General features: G+C 41.0%; 1 protein-coding gene and 1 pseudogene across 2 annotated transcripts in view; one reads left to right on the forward strand and one right to left on the reverse strand.

Annotated features, from left to right (window-relative positions):
• LOC149442367 (uncharacterized) overlaps positions 1-21,437 on the forward strand; it is a 302,010-nt gene that overhangs the window by 201,643 nt on the left and 78,930 nt on the right. The window lies entirely within an intron of this gene.
• On the reverse strand, positions 7,909-8,060 carry LOC149442368 (U2 spliceosomal RNA; annotated as a pseudogene).

A 21,437-nucleotide genomic window follows, 5' to 3' on the forward strand; every position in this document is an offset into this window, starting at 1 on the left:
AAACATAAATACTTTTATTTAATATGTATATCAAGTTAAAAGTGAGAACTGCTTTTAAAGGAGAAGTTAACCTTTTAACAAAGAATAATAAATGCACATTTTTAAAAAAATTTAAAAAATGTGCATTTATTATTTTTTTGTTTGTGGAGCCTCTAAAGTAGGCATCACTAAATGGCGGACCGTGGTCTGGATGCGGACCTAGCCACTGTTTCATCTGGACCCGATCACAGCATTTAGGAGCCGCTTCTTTCCTCCCATCCTCTGCCAGTGTTATAACAGCAGAGTGGACAGCAGGAATCTGAACATTTCTGGAGCGAGAGTGGAATAATAGCACAGTATTGAACAGAACATGGGAGCTGTCATAACCTTTCTGGATCGGATGCGGGAAGCACATCACAGCATTGAATAGAGAGCGAGAGCTGCCGGTGTTAACTTAAGTTAACCATTGGCTGATTGGAAGCAGGGCAGTACTAGCAGCCAATCACCTGTTGGTTAATACAGAAAGTTAACTTCCGTAGCTCCTGCGCTTTATTCAATGGTGCACTGTGCTTCCCGCATCTGATCCAGAAATGTTCTGACAGCTCCAACTCCTGCGCTCTGTTCAATACTGTGCTATTATTCCACACTCACTCCAGACATGTTCTGTCTCCTGCTGTCCGCTCTGCTGTTATAACAGTGGCAGAGATAGGGGGAAAGAAGCGGCCCTGTTCAATAATGTTCTGTGCTTCTCACACCCGATCCAGAAATGCTCCGCTTCCCGCTTTCCGCTCTAAGGTAGGAGAGTGAAGGGCGGTCGGGGACACTAGCTGTGTGTGTGATGTAAAGGGGGGCAAAATATGAAGTGGGGCAGTGCTGTGTGTGTTCATATGGTGGTGGTGGGGAGGGGGTGTACAGTGAGGAGCAGAAGTATTTGAACACCCTGCGATTTTGCAAGTTCTCCCACTTAGAAATCATGCAGGGGTCTGAAATTCACATTGTAGGTACATTCCCACTCTGAGAGACAGAATTTAAAAAAAAAATTCAGGAAATCACATTGTATGAAAAAGGGGAGGATCAGAGAAGACAGAATCAAACAGCCTTTTTACAGAATGCAGATTAACCCCTTAGGTTCCACAGTGAGTATAACAAGCACGCTTTACTGCATATACAGACTGATTTTACGATTGTGGATTTAGTAACACTTTAAAGCTGTATTAAGCCCCAAACCAAAAATTTACTATAGTGCAGCTTAACATTTTTAGATGTGGTGGGTGCATTAGTTTTCTTCTTTTTTTTTCTTTTAGTTTTCTTTTTTTAAGCTTTTTCCCTCTGCTTTCACCTGGTGATCTGGCCAGTAACAAACCTCCTTTATTAGAGTGCCCCTGCTCTGGATGAAAAAGCACAGGGGCATCTTTGGACAGCAACATTGTTAATCTGGGGGGGGGGGGGGAGTGTTAGATGTACAGGCAGATTTAGATACACTAACAAATTAAAGCTGAACTCTAGCTAATACTTTATAACCAATTACAGCAAAGTGTTTTTTTTTTCCATTTGGGATAACATTTTTACATAAATAAAAGATTATCATGTAAGCACTGTTGTCAGTGGTAAATGGTTTGACTCAACCTTGTAGCTATTACATCTGTAGGAGAGTTTGTTCTTTTGAAAGACAAACTTACTGGCAGGATCACCAGGTGAAAATAAAGGAAAGAGCCTAAAAAAGAAAACGATTGCAGTTAGTAAATCTAAGAACTGGTAAGCTGCAATATACTACGTTTGCTTTTGGGTTTAATACCACTTTTATTTTTACAATTTTACCAAAATTTGCCTTTTATAGAAGACCCTTGAAATCGACTGTGCAGCAGGACTTAGATTGGGAGAGGGAGGGACAGTACTGTGTATGCCAGTTAGACTCTGTACTGCATGACGGTGTCGACAAAATAGAGGCTGCAGATAGGAGAATAAAGAGCAGAAATGATCTCTTCCACGATCAGAAAACAGGCTAGGGCAGGTCTATGGCTAAGCTTTATTTCTTTAGCTGCAGTGGGGGTGAGTAAGGTCAGGGACCTGGAGGAGCTATCTGGTAGGAGTAACTGCATCTTATGATAAGCTGCATACAATTGCACATCATGTAGTACATAGAACAGTTTCTAATAAACATTTAAATTAAGTATAGGTTGAGATTCTTCATAGTAAACTTTGGTGGACCCGATCCAGCATTTGTTTTGGTTCCTTTTCACCCCCTTACTATAACCTAACTTTCTATTGAGAAGTGAGGAACAGAAGTATTTGAACACCCTGCGATTTTGCAAGTTCTCCCACTTAGAAATCATGGAGGGGTCTGAAATTCACATTGTAGGTGCATTCACACTCTGACAGACAGAATTAAAAAAAAAATTCAGGAAATCACATTGTATGATTTTTAAAGAATTTATTTGTCTTGCACTGCTGAACATAAGTATTTGAACACCTAAGAAACAGCAAGAATTCTGGCTCTCAAAGACCTGTTACTGTGCCTTAAAAAGTCCACCTCTACTCCACTCATTAATCTAACTTAGTAGCACCTGTCTGAGCTCTTTAAAGACACCTGTCCACCCCACAGTCAGTCAGACGCCAACTACTACCATGGGCAAGACCAACGAGCTGTCAAAAGACACCAGAGACAAAATTGTGGACCTCCACAAGGCTGGAAAGGGCTACAGGGCAATTGCCAAGCAGTTTGGTGAAAGTAGATCAACTGTTGGAGCAATTGTTAGAAAATGGAAGAGGCTAAAGACGACTGTCAGTCTCCCTCGGACTGGGGCTCCATGCAAGATTTCACCTCGTGGGGTATCACTGATGATAAGAAAGGTGAGGAATCAGCCCAGAACTACAAAGGAGGAGCTGGTCAATGACATGAAGACAGCTGGGACCACAGTTTCAAAGTTCACTGTCGGTAGAACACTACGCCGTCATGGGTTCAAATCATGCATTCCCCGGAAGGTTCCCAAGTCATCACATGTCCAGGCCCGTCTGAAGTTTGCCAATGACCATCTGGATGATCCAGAGGAGGCATGGGAGAAAGTCATGTGGTCAGATGAGACCAAAGTAGAAATTTGTGGTCTAAACTTCACTCGTCGTGTTTGGAGGAAAAAGGATGAGTTGCATCCTAAGAACACCATCCCTACTGTGCAGCATGGGGGTGGTAACATCATGCTTTGGGGGTGCTTTTCTGCGAAGGGGACAGGACGACTGCACTTTATTAAGGAGAGGATGAATGGGGCCATTTATTGTGAGATTTTGAGCAACAACCTCCTTCCCTTAGTCAGAGCATTGAAGATGGGTCATGGCTGGGTCTTCCAACATGACAACGACCCGAAGCAGACAGCCAGGATAACCAAGGAGTGGCTCCGTAAGAAGCATATCAAGGTTCTGGAGTGGCCTAGCCAGTCTCCAGACCTAAATCCAATAGAACATCTTTGGAGGGAGCTGAAACTCCATGTTGCTCAGCGACAGCCCCGAAACCTGACAGATCTAGAGGAGATCTGTGTGGAGGAGAGGGCCAAAATCCCTGTTGCAGTGTGTGCAAACCTGGTTAAGAACTACAGGAAACGTCTGACCTCTGTAATTGCAAACAAAGGCTTCTGTACCAAATATTAACACTGATTTTCTCAGGTGTTCAAATACTTATGTTCAGCAGTGCAAGACAAATAAATTCTTTACAAATCATACAATGTGATTTCCTGAATTTTTTTTTAAATTCTGTCTCAGAGTGGGAATGCACCTACAATGTGAATTTCAGACCCCTCCATGATTTCTAAGTGCGAGAACTTGCAAAATCGCAAGGTGTTCAAATACTTCTGTTCCTCACTGTATTGATATACTGAACTGTGAACGCCGTTTGTTTTTATCTTCTTTGGCTCTGTCAATGGATGGCAGTGGATTTCCTCTGAGACAGCAGACATCTACTGCAGTCTGACCTTTCATGTGGTTTGCTTTGCTGTTCTCCAGCTATAGCCACAACAGGCAATGCAGCTGCTTATGATTTATAGTAACAATATAATGTTGGAAAAATATCTGTTGGTAGACGAATATATGCACAGTTCAGGAAATGAATTTAACTCTAGGCAGATATAAAAGAAAATATTAATTCAGTTATGTACTCTATAAAAACTCTTAAAGTGGAACTCTAGATAAAACTTTTTATTTTCCATAGGGTAGAAAAGAGATAAAACCTCCTGGTTTATTTTCTGAATTTTTACATTGTGACTGTGGTCACCTAATGGTTACGTTCAACGGGTCCCAGTAGGTAAATTATTTGCCAGTAACTATGCAGAGTAAGGGCCTGCTTGATACAAACTTCCTTTCACATATATTTGATAAACCTAAATGAAATTGTATAATCAGATTATGCCCATTCAGCCTTGCAGGGCAAAGTGACAGTGTCTCTGCAAAGACCCACCATTGACCCCCTTATATTCTCAACTTGCTGATTGTCCCTCACTGCTCCTTCGTCTTCCAAAGTCATCCACAATACCTGGCACTTCTGGGTATGGAGGGGCATGTAACCTCCTCATGATGGTGCTCAAGTTTAGCAACCAATATTTAGGCCTGAGCTCTGTTGCATGACCAGGTAAGTAATAATACCGCTCTCCCTGCTCGTTGACACCAGTTATTTAAGTGTCAGTTATGAAGGAAGGAGGAACAGTGAGGGATTGTTGGCAAGGTTAGTTTTTTTTAGGCCACTTTTGCAGGGATCCTATCACTTTGAGCTGCGAGGGGGGCAAGGGCACAGCTGCGTCTGGGGCTGTTATGCGTGCTGTTTTACACATTTGTGCATATAAATGTTTGTGCATACAGTGGATATAAAAAGTCTACACACCCCTGTTAAAAAGTCAGGTTTCTGTGATGTAAAAAATTAGACAAAGATAAATAATTTCAGAACTTTTTTCCATTTTTAATGTGACCTATAAACTGTACAACTCGATTGAAAAACAAACTGAAATCTTTTGGGGGGGGGGAGAGTAAACCTAAAAAAACAAAAATAAAGTGGTTGCATAAGTGTGCACACCCTCTTATAACTGGGGATGTAGCTGTGTAGCTAAGCAATCACATTCAAACTCATATTAAATAGAAATCAGTACACACCTGCCATCATTTAAAGTGCCACTGATTAACCCCAAATAAAGTTCAGCTGTTCTAGTAGGTCTTTCCTGGCATTTTCTTAGTCACATCCTACAGCAAAAGCCATAGTCTGAAGAGAGCTTCAAAAGCATCAGAGGGATCTCATTGTTAAAAGGTATCAGTCAGGAGAAGGTTACAAAAGAATTTCCAATTCATTAGATATACCATGGAACACAGTGCAGACAGTCATCATCAAGTGGAGAAAATATGGCGCATCAGTGACATTACCAAAAACTGGACATGCCTCCAAAATTGATGAAAAGAGAAGAAAACTGGTCTGGGAGGCTGCCAAGGGGCCTACAGCAACATTAAAGGAGCTGCAGGAATATCTGGCAAGTACTGGCTGTGTGGTACATGTGACAACAATCTCCCATATTCTTCATATGTCTGGGCTATGGGGTAGAGTGGCAAGACGGAAGCCTTTTCTTAAGAAGAAAAACATTCAAGCCCGGCTAAATTTTGCAAAAACACATCTGACGTCTCCCAAAAGCATGTGGGAAAATGTGTTATGGTCTTGTGAAACCAAGGTTGAACTTTTTGGCCATAATTCCAAAAGATATGTTTGGCGCAAAAACAACACTGCACATCACCAAAAGAACACCATATCCACAGTGAAGTATTGTGGTGGCAGCATCATGCTTTGGGGATGTTTTTCTTCAGCTGGAACTGGGGCCTTAGTCAAGGTAGAGGGAATTATGAACAGTTCCAAATACCAGTCAATATTGGCACAAAATCTTCAGGCTTCTGCTAGAAAGCTGAACATGAAGAGGAACTTCATCTTTCAGCATGACAACGACCCAAAGCATACATCCAAAGCAACAAAGGAATGGCTTCACCAGAAGATTAACGTTTTGGAATGGCCCAGCCAGAGACCAGACCTGAATCCGATCGAAAATCTGTGAGGTGATCTGAAGAGGACTGTGCACAGGAGATGCCCCCGTAATCTGACAGATTTGGAGTGGGAAGAGTGGGTAAATATTGCCAAGTCAAGATGTGCCATGCTGATAGACTCATACCCAAAAAGACTGAGTGCTGTAACAAAATCAAAAGGTGATTCAACAAAGTATTAGTTTAAGGGTGTGCACACTTATGCAACCATATTATTTTATTTTTTTTTTATTTTTACTTCCCTCCACCTGAAAGATTTCAGTTTGTTGTTCAACTGAGTTGTACAGTTTATAGGTTACATTAAAGATGGAAAAAAATTCCGAAATGCATTATCTTTGTCTAATTTTTTTACACCACTGAAACCTGACATTTTAACAGGGGTTTGTAGACTTTTTAAATACACTGTACATAGACCCTACTGTCTGCCACCACTGGTCAGGGCTAATGTGTAACATAAACAATGTGCAACCAACACCCTTCAGTTATTTAAAATTGTCGTAAGTTATTCTGCTCATGTGACGCCACTGCATGCATGACTTATTCAGTGCTCATATTTAAATATCAATAGTCAACAACATTTATGCAGGATCATGCTGACAACTTCTGCCAGCAAGCTTCTGCGTAATTTTTATATGCCTGCCTGAATAAGCCCTCAAAGTGGCATGCAGCTCATGAGTAACTTTTCTTTTTAAACAACAAATTAATTGCCTGGAGATCTATACTTCACATGTGCTCTGATCTTGTAATTTCAATTTTTTTTCTATAACAGCAACTTTTAATTTCTATAATGTCTTGGACAGTACCAGATAAAGAACTTGTTTGGCGAAGGTGCTGTAGACGGAATAGCTGATCATTGTGCCAGGAGGTAATGTCCCCAGATAGTGAGTAGGAACTGAAATCCCTTTATCTGCTACCTGTCTTTTCTGAAAGGGTTCGGGGAGTGTCCCTGGAATTCTTATCTTATTGTCAAGAAGTTCTTGGGGGACTGTTATATTTCACCGACAACACAGAGCAATCTATGAGTTCTGGGGAACCAAGTGGTTTGTATTGCTCAAGACAAATATTTTACAATTTCAGCTGTTGGACTTGTTTGGCTTCAACAATTTTTTCCACTGAAGCAGATTAATGTATTTGTAAGGAAGATTAGACCTCTATTATTCACAAAAGGTAAAGCCACTCCTAAGACCTCTGCAATTCTCAACTTCAGCTTGCAGGTGCTTACTGTTCTGGGGTCCTTTCCCCCCACAAACAATTCAGCAAAGTTGTGGAGCCGCACACCACTACGAAAGAGTAAAATTAACTTTATTGTTCAGCACAAGCACAGAGACTCCACCCAGAATCCTACCTCTAACAAGTTTCTCTCCCTACTAGGGCTTAATCATGGAGTTCTGTAAATATGATTTTATGTTTTGGAAGCAGCTACACAGTCTTATTAAAAAAAAGTGATGGGGCCATGTTTAAGCAGCGTTTGAGATGAGGAAGGAACCTAATGGCCACACATCCTCCCCCTAGACTTTAGGGTAGGCCCTAGAAACCATACCCTCAATCCAAGTGAAAATAAACACAGACAAAAGTGCAAGTGATAAACACATATAGAGAAAAAAAATAGGTGCCAGTGCAGATGCATTGGCTAGGCCTAGCAAGCCTGGTAACAAAAATTTTTTTTCGGTTTTGACCAAAAGGCCTAGGCACAGTGCAGAAAAAATGAGAGTTGACATGATCTTATGCACTTTTCTCATAGTAAGTTTACCAGACTCATAGTAATACTAAGAGCACCCCTAGGGTGCCATTCCCAGGGGTCACAGGCAACACTGGGCCCCTTGGCTCTCTCCACACCAAGGGAGTGCTTCCAATCCAGACCTTACGTGGTGCACACTCATTTGGTTTCCTCGCATATTGGGAAGGCTCCCCAGGACCCCCATCATGCCAGCATCCCTACCAAAAGTCTAGAATGCCTGTGTAGCACCCCTACTGGACACTGATAGGAACAGATACTACACTTGATCTTAGCCAAAAGACCAAGAAGTTATCATTTCACAGGTACCAGGTAAATCCAATGTGTTTCGCAACTCTGCATACAGACAGCATCTTATGGACCTCATTCTCACCTGCATTGCTGTTCCAATTACACTTATTGTTACAGGTTGTTTCCAATCACATCCACCATTACAGCCCTACTGAAGGGGGAGTCATTTTCCTCAAAATGTGTTAGCTTCACCTGTTACCTGTGAATTGGTAACTTCAATAAACTCCTTAAATTTACCCTCAATTGTGAGAAACCTTTATATAGAGTGTGCCTCTATACCCATCTAAAATTATTTGGTGTGTAGCCATGTTTGTGTATTAGATATACAGGCAGTGCTGCTTAGGGATTGTGTGTTACTGTTATTTTGTATTGGTGTAAGAGTTTGATTAGATTGGATTTAAGAGAATGGCCCCGATTCTACCTATATCAAGCTGCCCTCAGCACAGCTGGAGTATAACCCACCCCCACCTACCTCATTTAGGGTTCATTGAATACTATGACCAATGGTCCCTCTGTTCAGGTGTGTTGGCTGTTTTGCTGATCAAAGTCTAAGCTCCTGATAAGAACCTTTCCCTATCCATGTGCTCTGTGTAATGAAGACGAATGATAATATTACATCACTCTGATAACATTACATCATACTAGTAATATTGCATTATACTGCTAACATTTCTCCACACTATTAACATAGCATCACTCTCGAAATGTAACATTACAATGGTAACATTCTATCACTGTGGTAACATAGCATAAATAGATAAGTTCACCGTTTAACAAAAAATAATAAATGCACATTTTTTTTGCAGCAAAAAAAAATGTGCATTTATTGTTTTTTGTTTCTGGAGCCTCTAAAACATTGCAACAGCAATCAGCAGATCTCTGGTGCCATGCAGGGCTCCTGCAGACTTGTCCGTGTATCTGTGTGCCTGAACATCTTGTACGGGGAAGCAGATACTGACAGGAAGACTGAATGAACTACCACGGTGCTCCACAGCATCATGTAGTTCTTTGAGAACTACAAGCTGACAGTTGGGGGCTGGGGGGGGGGTGTGCGGTGGCCAGTCTATTCAGAACATGCTATGTGTTGCACCCTGAGTATGGGTATAACATGTAACATGTTACGAAAGGTAAACTTATTCTAGAGTCTACTAACCTATTTTATATTTGTTACATGTCCCTATTCACATAGCATAACGTAAAAATGATTTTAAAGTGCAGCTAGCCTTTTTTAGATGCTCTATTCTGGACCCTCTTGCGAGGAAATATCAAACATAGTTCTCTTTGTGCTGGATATGGGCTGGGCAGTGGTGTTTGCCATAATTAAGTCTGTACTGTTCAGGAATTCTCAATTGCAACCAGATTTGAACACTGTCTGTCCTAACAAAGGACAAAGGGTTAACAGTGTAGAAGTTGGTTCCTGCATTGTATGCTAGTGGTTCTAAAGTTGTTTTCTTTTGTTATTTTCTAACCTTAATGCATTCTATATGTTAATTTAAAAAATCTTCTGCATGCAGCTCCAAGCTCCCTCTAGCTCCATCCACCCCCTCCTTTATAATCACCTAAGCTTGATCTTGATCCAGCGATGTGCACGAGAGCAGAATCTCTTTTGGCTGTCTTCCTGCTCATTGGCTTAGGGACAGCACCCTCAAAGAGGAACAGAGAGGTGGGGCCAAGCTGCTCTCTGTGTGTCAATGGACACACAGAGCCAGCTCAGGAGCAAGTATGCATGAGTGCCCCCATAGCAAGCAGTTTGCTATTGAGGCCTTCGGCGGGGCGAAAGAGACATAAGTGCTGGCAGGGGACCCATGAAGAAGAGGATCGGGGCTGCTTTATGCAAGACCATTGCACAGAGCAGGTAAGTATAACATGTTTGTTATTTAAAAAAAATACCCTTTACAGTCACTTTATTGATGACAGACTTGGGACAGACTCACTTAGGTTTTTTACACATGCTATTTGAATGGGAACACAACAAACTTGTAGTGGGGTTTTCTCAAATGTGACTGCAAAAGTGGAAATACGCCTTAAGACTTTATTTTTGTCTTGCATCGCTGCAAATGTATCCATTGCTCCCATAAAGCATCACCAGTCCTGCTTAGGTAACAGAGTTATAAGGGTGTCAAGGTAGGATGCCATACTAAATACACTATATTGTCAAAAGTATTGGGACACCCTTTCAAAACATTGGATTCAGGTGTTCCAATCACCTCCATGGCCACAAGTGTTAAAAAAACAAGCACTTAGGCATGCAGACTGCTTCTACAAACACTGGTGAAAGAATGGGGCGCTCTCAGGAGTTCAGTGAATTCAAATGTGGTACCGTGATAGGCTGCTATCTGTGCAATAAGTCCAATCCATGAAATTTCCTTGCTGTAATTTCTACGGTCAACTGTTGGTGGTATTATAACAAAGTGGTAGCAACTGGGAACAACAGCAACAGGCCACAAAGTGGTAGGCCACGTAAAATGACAGAGCAGGGTCAGCACATGCTGAAGCACACAGTGTGCAGAAGTCGCCAACTGTCTGCAGAGTCAATAGCTAAAGACCTCCAAATGTCATGTGGCCTTCAGATTAGCACAACAACAGTGTGTACAGAGCTTCATGGAATGGATTGCCATGGCCGAGCAGCTGCATCCAAGCCTCACATCACCAAGTGTAAAGCGTTGGTTTCAGAGGTGTAAAGCATGCCGCCACTGGACTCTAGAGCAGTGGAGACGTGTTCTCTGGAGTGACAAGTCACGCTTCTCTGTCTAGCAATCTGATGGATGTGTCTGGGTTTGGTGGTTCCCAGGAGAACGGTACTTTCGTAAATGCATTCTGCCAAGTGTAAAATTTGGTGGAGGGGGGATTATGGTGTGGGATTGTCTTTTTTAGGGGTTGGGCTTGGCCTCTTAGTTTCAGTGAAGGGAACTCTTAAGTCGTCAACATACCAAGACATTTTGAACAATTTCATGCTCCCAACTTTGTGGGAATAGTTTGAGGATGGCCCTTCATGTTCCAACATGACTGCGCACCAGTGCACAAAGCAAGGTCCATAAAGACACAGATGAGAGAGTTTGGGGTGGAGGACCTTGACTGTTCTGCACAGAGTCCTGACCTCAACCCAATAGAACATCTTTGGGATGAATTAGAGTGGAGACTGAGAGCCAGGCCTTCTCGTCCGACATCAGTGCCTGACCTCATAAATGCGCTTCTGGAAAAATGTTCAAACATTCCCATAGACACACTCCTAAACCTTTCTGCCTTTTACAATCCCCTTATAGCAGAGCTCAGACTAGAAGAAGAGAGGGGCAGCACAAGGAGCCAGTCAGGTGTGCTGCAGTACCATGAGGATGCTGAACAAGAGAAAGATACACTCATCAGTCTTCTGCTTCTCTTTTTTACTGTCAAGTTGCAGGGGTGTGGGGAGAAGACGTGTAAGTGTTACTTAACTATGTGGCAGAACTGTGTAAATCATCTTCAATGATTTGGATTAATTACCAGAACAAATTCTGATCCATAATCACAGTGCTGCCAGTCTTGACAGTGTGTGTCAAGTCTTGTTTATACTGGAAACGCACCATACGGCTGCTGGTATCAGGGAGCCACACATTTTTTTTTGGGGGGGGGTTTAGTCTTAGCTGTATTGAAATGTCAGAATTGTATTTTATTAATTTATATTCAACACAATGCATTGTGATGCAGTGTATTGCTTTGCATTGTACAGCAGTGGAAAGAAAAAAGCACTGCATGTAGTACATTTTTCAGCACACACTGCCACAATGCCGTGGTGTGAACTGGTGCAATAGGAAACAAGGCAATTTGCCTTGTCAATGCATTGGACTGGTGGGTAAAGCTGCACAGCACAGCTTCACTGCATCTGGTGTGAATAAGCCCATTCAGTATTTTAAATCAAAGAACAGAATTATTTGTGATGTGAAAAGTGTAATATCAAGCATTCAAAAATTTGCTGTAAATTGGAAACTAGCTCCTCTTTGTTACCCCACTTTGCACATTACCATGCTCTGTCTTGCCTTACCCATTAAACTTGACGTGAAAAACTGACCTATGCTTGTAACCATATGCTTAGGTAGCTGGATTATTATCACCCAGCTGGCTGTTAAAATTGAACTATGCCCTAAAAGCAAAGATGTTGTGAAGTCTACATAATCATAGGGAGACATAAGGTATATTTATTGTGTTAATACATTTCTGCTAGTTTATACAAATAGACTGCTAGAGATACATTTAATTACAGAGAAAAAAGATTTTACAGACTTTGTAACCTAGATCATACCTTTCATAAATCATTTGACATCATATACCAGAGATGTTTTCTTTTCATGGGAACAAATGACTTACAGTAAGGAAGATGCAAATAGGGGGAGTACAGAACTGTATTTTGGCCATGAGACAAATGGGCAATTGATCTTTTGGTGATGGGTTCAGAGCAGGCCATTATTTAAATGAAAGGATGACACCATGAGCCAGCAAATGCTACAAGAACTGCCTGGTGCACACAGATACAAAACCTGTTTTTGTGAACGTCTGCTTAGGGCAACAGCATGCAGTTGCTGCTGGAACATGTGCTCCAGAGGTTAGTGCAAAGAGGCTGGAAGAGATCAGCAGCGTTGAGATGTAAAAGAAGATTTAAAAAGTGAAAACAGTTGTAATGAATAAGGGCTTAAACATTCTTAGATGCTACCAACAGATAAAGCACACAACTTGCTTCTTTAAAGTGGAACTTTAGTCAAAAAATTAAGTCTTGCTACAGTGGGTATCGAAAGTTTGGGCACCCCAGCTAAAAATTTGTATTAATGTGCATAAAGAAGCCAAGGAAAGATGGAAAAATCTCCAAAAGGCATCAAATTACAGATTAGACATTCTTATAATATGTCAACAAAAGTTAGATTTTATTTCCATCATTTACACTTTCAAAATAACAGAAAACAAAAAAATGGCATCTGCAAAAGTTTGGGCACCCTGCAGAGTTAATATCTTGTACTGCCCCCTTTGGCAAGTATCACAGCTTGTAAACACTTTTTGTAGCCAGCCAAGAGTCTTTCAATTCTTGTTTGAGGTATCTTTGCCCATTCTTCCTTACAAAAGTCTTCCAGTTCTTTGAGATTTCTGGGCTGTCTGTCACGCACTGCTCTTTTAAGGTCTATCCATAGATTTTCAATTATGTTGAGGTCAGGAGATTGTGAAGGCCATGGCAAAACCTTCAGTTTACGCCTCTTGATGTAATCCCCCGTGGATTTCGAGGTGTGTTTAGGATCATTATCCATTTGTAGAAGCCATCCTCTCTTTAACTTCAGCTTTTTCACAGATGGCATCAAGTTACCATCCAAAATTTGCTGAAATTTTATTGAATCCATTTTTCCTTCTACTCGTGAGATGTTCCCTGTGCCACTGGCTGCAACACAACCCCAAAGCATGATTGATCCAACCCCATGCTTAACAGTTGGACAGAGGTTCTTTTCATTAATTTCTGTGCCCCTTCTTCTCCAAACGTACCTTTGCTCATTCCGGCCAAAAAGTTCAATTTTAACCTCATCGGTCCACAGAACTTGTTTCCAAAATGCATCAGGCTTGTCTATATGTTCAGTTGCAAAGTTCAAACGATGATTTTTGTGGTGAGGACATAGAAGAGGTTTTCTTCTGATGACTCTTCCATGAAGAGCATATTTGTACAAGTATCTCTTTATAGTGGAATAGTGTACCACAACTCCAGTGTCTGCCAGATCTTTCTGGAGGGATCGTGCAGTCAAACGTGGGTTTTGAATTGTTTTTCTCACAATCCTGCGAGCTGTTTTGTCTGATATTTTTCTTGGTCTTCCAGATCTTGCTTTAACTTCCACTGTTCCTGATGACTTCCATTTCTTAATTACATTCCGAACAGAGGATATTGACATCTGAAAACGCTTTGCTATCTTCTTATAGCCTTCTCCAGCTTTGTGAGCGTCAACTATTTTCAGTTTCAGTTTTCTAGACAACTGCTTAGAAGAACCCATGGTGCTGATTGTTAGGGCAAGGTCAGATGAGTCTGGGCATTTAAAACCTTTGAGATTGACATCACCTGGTCTTTCCAGACGATGATTGAGAACAATCCATGACACTGGCAGGTCTCAGCTTTGCGAAGGGGGCAGTGCATGCTATAAATTCTGCAGGGTGCCCAAACTTTTGCAGACGCCATTTTTATGCTTTCTGTTATTTTGAAAGTGTAAATGATGGAAATAGAATCTAACTTTTGTTGACATATTATAAGAATGTCTAATCTGTAATTTGATGCCTTTTGGAGATTTTTCCATCTTTCCTTGGCTTCTTTATGCACATTAATACACATTTTTAGCTGGGGTGCCCAAACTTTCAATCCCCACTGTAGATCTCTTCAGGCTGGCCCCTTTTTTGAAGGTATAGTTATGTAAATAATTAAAAATAAGTGCCTATAATGTTTAAAATCCAACAATACACTGTCTCACCCTGCTCTGCACATGCTCAGTTGCTCCCTATTTTTAGGCACTGTGCCGAATTTGTAGAGGCTGATCTGCTGACAGTCTAAATATTTATTTCTGCTCAGGAGGTCTGGGTTTCAGCAAAATGGCAGCCTTCAGCATGAAGAAACAGGAACAATGCTGGATGCAATTTACAGCGCACACTAATTTTGGTAGCAGAATTAATGTGGAATGTATGTCTCTTGATCAAGAACTTTAATTTTTTATCAAGTTGTTATGGGTAAAGTTCCACCTTAAAGGGCAACGGTACCTATATTATATTTGTTCTTAAAATCCCTCAACTGCCTGGTAAAATGGTAACCTGCCTACCTGTTCTAGTGATTTTTACTTTGCAGTCCTGTTTGTTATCTCACAATATAAAAAAAAACAGTCTTGGCAGGCCACCAATTAAATGCAGGAATCCCAGTGAGGGCGGCAGTCTGCTGCCAGTGTTGATCACTCACCTATGATCTATCAATATTATGTCGTGTGGCACTTCCATATCACAATATATGTTAAATCAATCTATATACCATGTGGCATATAAGTGTGCAAAAAACAATATAAAAAACAGTAATATAAACGTTATATACCAATCCTCTATGAATCTTACATACAATGTCCTAAATATGAATGAAATGAATATCAAATAATGCCCCCCATGTTGTGCTCTCACAAAATGTCCATGTATCAAAAAAATTTATTTTTCTTCACACCGTGCTTAGTTATATTGCAAATCCACATCAACATGCAAGTGGTTCCCACCATCTTTCCTCCTATGTGTTCACCTCAGAAAATGGACCTAAAACATGCATTATTAGGTGTAGATAAGCATTTCCCCTCCTGATAAGTATGTTACCCACCTGCTTCCTGATACTCCTCTCAACTTGATCTTTTCCCCTTTAACCACCTGCCCTCCAGAGGATTTACCCCCCTTTTTGACCAGGCCATTTTTTGTGTTATGGCGCTGCGTTACTTGAACGAACAATTTTGCAGTCATGCAATGCTGCACCCAAATTAAATTTATGTCCTTTTTTTCCCCCGAATAGAGCTTTCTTTCGGTGCTATTTGAATCCCTGTGCGTTTTTATTTTTTACGCTATAAAGAAAAAAGCCACAGACAATTTTGAGAAAGAAACCATATATTTTTTTTTTTTGCTATTAAACATGTCCAGAAAAAATTTAAAAAAAATCTAATTTTGTCATAAATTTAGGTCAAAATGTATTCTGCTCCATGTCTTTGCTAAAAAAAAAAAAAACCCAATACATGTAAATTGGTTTACGTGAAAGTTGTTATAGCGTTTAGAAATGGCTTTTTTTTTTTTTAATTTTTACTAGCAATGGCGGTGATCAGTGACTTGTAGCAGGACTGCAGGACTGTGGCAGACATTCTGATACTAGGAGGAACTGACTTGGTGTCACTGACATTTCCTGTGACACCATACAGTGCTAATAAAAAGCACTGACACTGTACTCTTGACACTGAGCAGGAAGGGGTTAATGTGGGCAATCGAAGGGTTAACTGTGTGCTTTGTGCCGTTTCTAACTGTGTGCTGTGTTTATGCTTCACTGTAAGCACACTTGCTATGCACAGCCATGCAAAGCAGTGTACAGGATCTGACAGGGGAAGAACTGTTTTGTTTACAAACGTTCTCCCCAATCACCAGGCGCCAGCAAGTAATCATTGTCCGGGACCCGGTGATTGAAAGCCATGACCGTGAATGGTGGTGCGGGTAGGGCACGCACATGGTTCGCACGCGCCTCCTACCCGGAGATGCTTATATACGTGATTTTGCGCACAGCTGCCGCCATATAGCAGTATTTCTGCTATGGGGCAGCGCTAAAGCAGTTGAAGAATAACCCCTCTGTGCCCCTTTAAAAATCCTAAGTTTTGTCTTCTTCCCTGCCAATATATTCATACACAGAGTATAGTGAACATGAATAAAAGGATTTATTAAAAGAATTGCAGTCACAAGCAGAAATAGTAAAAACCCCTTAAATGTCTCATCCTGAACTTCTGTGGCATCAGTGTCACCCAACTCCTCCCACGTGTTATATAACGCATCATGTGACTTCCTCAGGGACCTCACATATGATCACTGCATGTGAAAATACATGTGAGTGGCCATGATTAGCTGTGTGAGCCACCAATCCTATCCTATTGCTAATCACAGAAACCCCCGCTGGAGTTCTTGCATCCAATCAGAGTGCCTGGCATCTCACTTTATTAGAAAGTTTTCTACATGTCTTTACTGTTTTTATTGCTTGTAAATTGTTGGTTCAGAAAGCCAATCCAGAGACCATACTCCAGGTATTCATTTGTGAACAATTAGGTTGTTCAATTAGAAAATGTCCTCCAACAGTTGCAGATTTTAAGTGACTAGATATGGAAAAACATTACAAGGGCTGGAATGTTTAACACAGAGATAGCCGTCCCTGCCAGAGATCACACAGCAGCCTCTTATGGGACACAATCCAGTCCCCAAATGGTGAGCGCAGATAACAAACACAAACACACCATAAATACTTCTACTGCAAACAAAGGACTAATTCCTAGTGAAAACCATGAAGGACAATTTCAGGTCTGCCTTTGTCTCATGACCCCTGCTCATAAAGGTAATACGCATATTTTATCATCTTTTTGTTATTTCTGGACACCCTCTCACTGTGACACATTCAGATAAATAAAATGGGGCTATTAGCATTCCTTGTATAATTGTGGCTCAAAGGGACACAATAGAGTGACAGCTTTTTTTTTTGTCTTTCTACATACTTAATTTAATAATGAACTTATAACTGTAATTCATTGGCTGGTACTTTGGTAGATTGTAAAAATATAATCTTCTTACTCTTGTGCTCACTTTTTGTGATTTACAAATACATGGACATAAAAGCTCATACATTGTGAAAATCATGTCTATTCAATATTCTGTATGGTATTTTTTTTATTTATTTTGCAAGGCATTTACTGTATACTTCCCATTGTGTATTTTCTGTGAATTTTGCCAGTTTCTTTTGTTTTCACTTTTTATCAAACAGGTTTGCATTGGGATTTTATGGGATTCATATCTGTGATTGTACATTGTAATACTTAATACTTTTACGATGTCATTAGTGACAATACAAATACTAGCAGATAACATAACATGGCTAAACCCCACTAATTACAATACGCACAAGTGGCACAAAAACTCTACCATTGGTCTTCGCTCGGCTGCTGTTGTAAACAAACTGACCATGTATCTTTCATTTAGCAGCAGTAAATGAATTTGGTCATGATCATATTTGGGCAATGATGTCACCCAGCATCCCTGACGGATTTTGTAATATACAGCAGATGGTCAGGGATCTGTTATTTTGGGGCAGTACTGCAGGGAGAAATATTATTGGGCTAATGTCATTTTGGAGCTGGGGCTCCAGGGTGGGGCGGGGTGTATTATCAGAGGCAAGACAACAGAGTAGCAGGTCTTTGTGATTGTTGTTGTTGCGTGCTGGAACATGCTTGATGACATTGACAAAGGATTTATATTTTTTTTTTTTCAATTTCCACTTCTGCCTAGCAGCACTAGGGTCGTCGGTTGGAATCCCAACCACAGCACTACCTGCCTGGAGTTTGCATGTTCTCCCTGTGCCTGTGTGGGTTTCCTCCCTCTGGTACTCAGGTTTCCTCCTACGCTCCAAAGACATGTTGGTAGGTTAATTGGCTCTTGTCTAAGTTGCTTCTTGTATGTGTATGTATGAATGTGAGTTAGGGACCTTAGACTGTACACACCTTGAGGGCAAGGACTGATGTAAATATGTAAAAGTGTTGTAAAATTGACGGTGCTATATAAGTACCTGTAATAAATATAAGGGGATTTGGGGGTACCTTTAGGGTTAAGGCTTCCAGATTTCAATAATCCCCCCCACAATCCCAAAATCCCCTTGGGGACATTATGTGGGGATGAGGCCCTTGATCCCTCAACATAGAAGCAAAGTACATTTCAAGGATGGGAGGCTTTTCTGCCCCCTTTCATGGTACATTCCCAATATTGAAAGGCTTTGTATGGTTCGGTGCTAGATGCTAGTTGCCCTCCCTTTCCTGGCCACCCAAGCTGCATGCCTGGATAAGTGTTTAGTATGAATTTTAAGGATGTCCACTATCTTTTTTTTTTTTTTCCCCAAAGTCTGGAACTGTTCTGTATCTTAAGGCATCACACGCATGTAATTAAAAAGGATTTATGTATGTAGTGCACCCCTGAAGGGGCCGCTGAGAATAGGCAGGTTCTTCCACAGTAATACAGAGGCTGCCAGTCGCACAAGCACAGGCCCACGCACACTGACAATTCAGTCTCAGTCTAGGGAATGTCTTTTTACTATTTATTGCTTAAGAACTTCAACAGGAGAGGGGGTTAGGGTCACAGGGTACTTCAAAATAATAAGAACAGAAAGACAAACGTCTCCCTAATCGTCCAAAAGCAGCTTTTCTGGAGGTAACAGGGAATGGCCAGTGTATCTCGGAACCTAAAGCAGCAATCTATAAAGCCACTTCTGGCACTTAGTTTCCTTATGGCACTTGCACAGCTATTAATCTCCATCAAGGTCTTTTCTCACGTTTTACATAGCAGCCTAACTAGAAGAAGGCACTACATGTATTTTTACTATTGCCCTGGTGCCTCATTTGCTCATTCTTACTTATTACAACCACTGTTAAAGTATACCTGTCGTTAAAATGTGCACTTCACATAGAATTATAGGGCACATGCCAGTGTTAACAAAAAAAACAAAACATTATTATTTTAGGTAAAAATTATCTTTTTTGATATAAAAAGTTAAACTGTTGCTCAGTGCACAGGACATTTGTTGCACACAGTATATTATAGCTTCAAATATCAATAGCATGCCCATATTATTGAACAAGTAGATCATAATTCAAAGAAAAATTCATGCTGATATGAATGTAAAACTCTGTGTTTAACCACTTGAGCTCCAGAGGATTTACCCCCCTTAATGACCAGGCCTCTCTTTGCTACTCGGCGCTGCACTAATTCAACTGATAATTGCGCGGTCATGCAATGTTGCACCCAAACTAAATTTACGTCCTTTTTTTCACACAAATAGAGCTTTCTTTCGGTGGTATTTGATCATGTGTGCATTTTTTATTTTTCACGCTATAAACATAAAAAGGCCAAAAATTTTGAAAAAAAACTATTTTTTACTTTCAGCTATAAAAAATATATAGTAAACTCAAAGTTGGTTATAAATTTAGGCCAAAATGTATTCTGCTACATGTTTTTGGTAAAAAAAAATCCCAATGAGTGTATATTGATTGCTTTGTGTGGAAGTTATAGCGTTTACAAACTATGGTATAAATACTGCAACTTACATCATTTTTCTGCTATACAGCGGTGCGCTAGTTTAACGGACAATTTCGCGGTCATGCAATATGGTACATAAATGAAATTTACATCCTTTTTTTTCCCACAAATTGAGCTTTCTTTTGGTGGTATTTGATCGCCTGTGCGGTTTTTATTTTTTACGCTGTAAAAAAAAAGGCTGACAATTTTGAGGAAAAAAAAACAATATTTTGGACTTTGCTATAAAACATGTCCAGTAAAAAAAAAATGCAAAAATCTAATTTAGTCATAAATTTCTGCCAAAATGCATTCTGCAACATGTCTTTGCTAAAAAAAAAAACCCAATACGTGTAAATTAATTGGTTTACGTGGAAGTAATAGCGTTTACAAATGGCGGGAAAGATACTGGGATTTTTAGGGTTTTTTTTTATACTAATAATGACGGCGATCAGCGAATTATGGCGGCAATCAGGGACTTTTGGCAGCGACCAACGACTTATGGCGGGACTGCGGCAGACATTCTGACATTGGGGGGTACTGACTTGGGGTCACTGACATCCCCAAAAACACCAATACAGTGATCAGTGCAAAAAAAAAAAACTGACACTGTACTAATGGCAATGCGGAGGAAGGGGTTAACTTTATTTTGCAGGGAAGGGTTATAGGAGTGAGGGGAGTGTTTTACTAGGGGGCGGGGGTGTGTGCTGCACGGGACAAGGCTGATCGAGAAAGAGAAACTCTTCTTTCTCGATCAGCTCATCCTCGAGCTGACAGGGAAGTGACAGACAGCAGTCTGTCACTGTCTGTCACTATTTGCCGCCGATCGCCGGAACATAGCCGCTAACAAGCGGCTGTGACCCGGAGACTGACATCTGCGGTGGTGATCCGCGGGACAGATAGGGCGGCGGCACGCCTCGCGCTCGCCCCCTATTTGTTTACAAAACACACGTCTTAAAACGTGGTTTTGCCTGTGAGTGCCGCCCTGCCGCCGTATATGTACAGTGGCTGGGTGGCATGTAGTTAAAGTGGTAGTACACTCTTCTCTAATAATTTTACCTACAGGTAAGCTTATAATAATGCTAACATGTAGATAAAATTAATCTCTCTTAAACATGCACCGTTTAGGAGATATTATACCTTTTTGATAGGCAACGCCTGCACTCTGAAGGAATGGCATACCCGTACTGCTCCTTCAGAGCATTGTGCACTGGCCCGGGACTCCCGAGTGCAGTGACATCATCGCGACTTGGCCAGTCAGCTGGCCAGAGCTCCCAAACCTGAAAGGAAGTCTGGGCGAAGATGGAAACCCTAGGGAGCTGTGACAGCGCTCCGCTGGAAGGCTTTGTTTCAGGGTAAGTCCCTCATAATGTGCTAGTATGCAATGCATACTAGCACATCATGCCTTTTACCTTGCAGGGTTTTTTTTCCTTTTTTTTTTTTTTTTTTTTTTGGATGCGGTTTACTACCGCTTTAAGGCTTGTTCACACCAAGTGCACTCACCAAAAGCTCTCAATGCACCTCACTGCCATGCAGTGACATGAATGAAGGGTCAGTAAGTGATGCTTCAAATAAA

The sequence above is a fragment of the Staurois parvus genome, unplaced genomic scaffold (assembly GCF_062004578.1).
Source record: "Staurois parvus isolate SC_StPar_1 unplaced genomic scaffold, SC_StPar_1.0 ptg000894l, whole genome shotgun sequence".
Classification (NCBI taxonomy): domain Eukaryota; kingdom Metazoa; phylum Chordata; class Amphibia; order Anura; family Ranidae; genus Staurois; species Staurois parvus.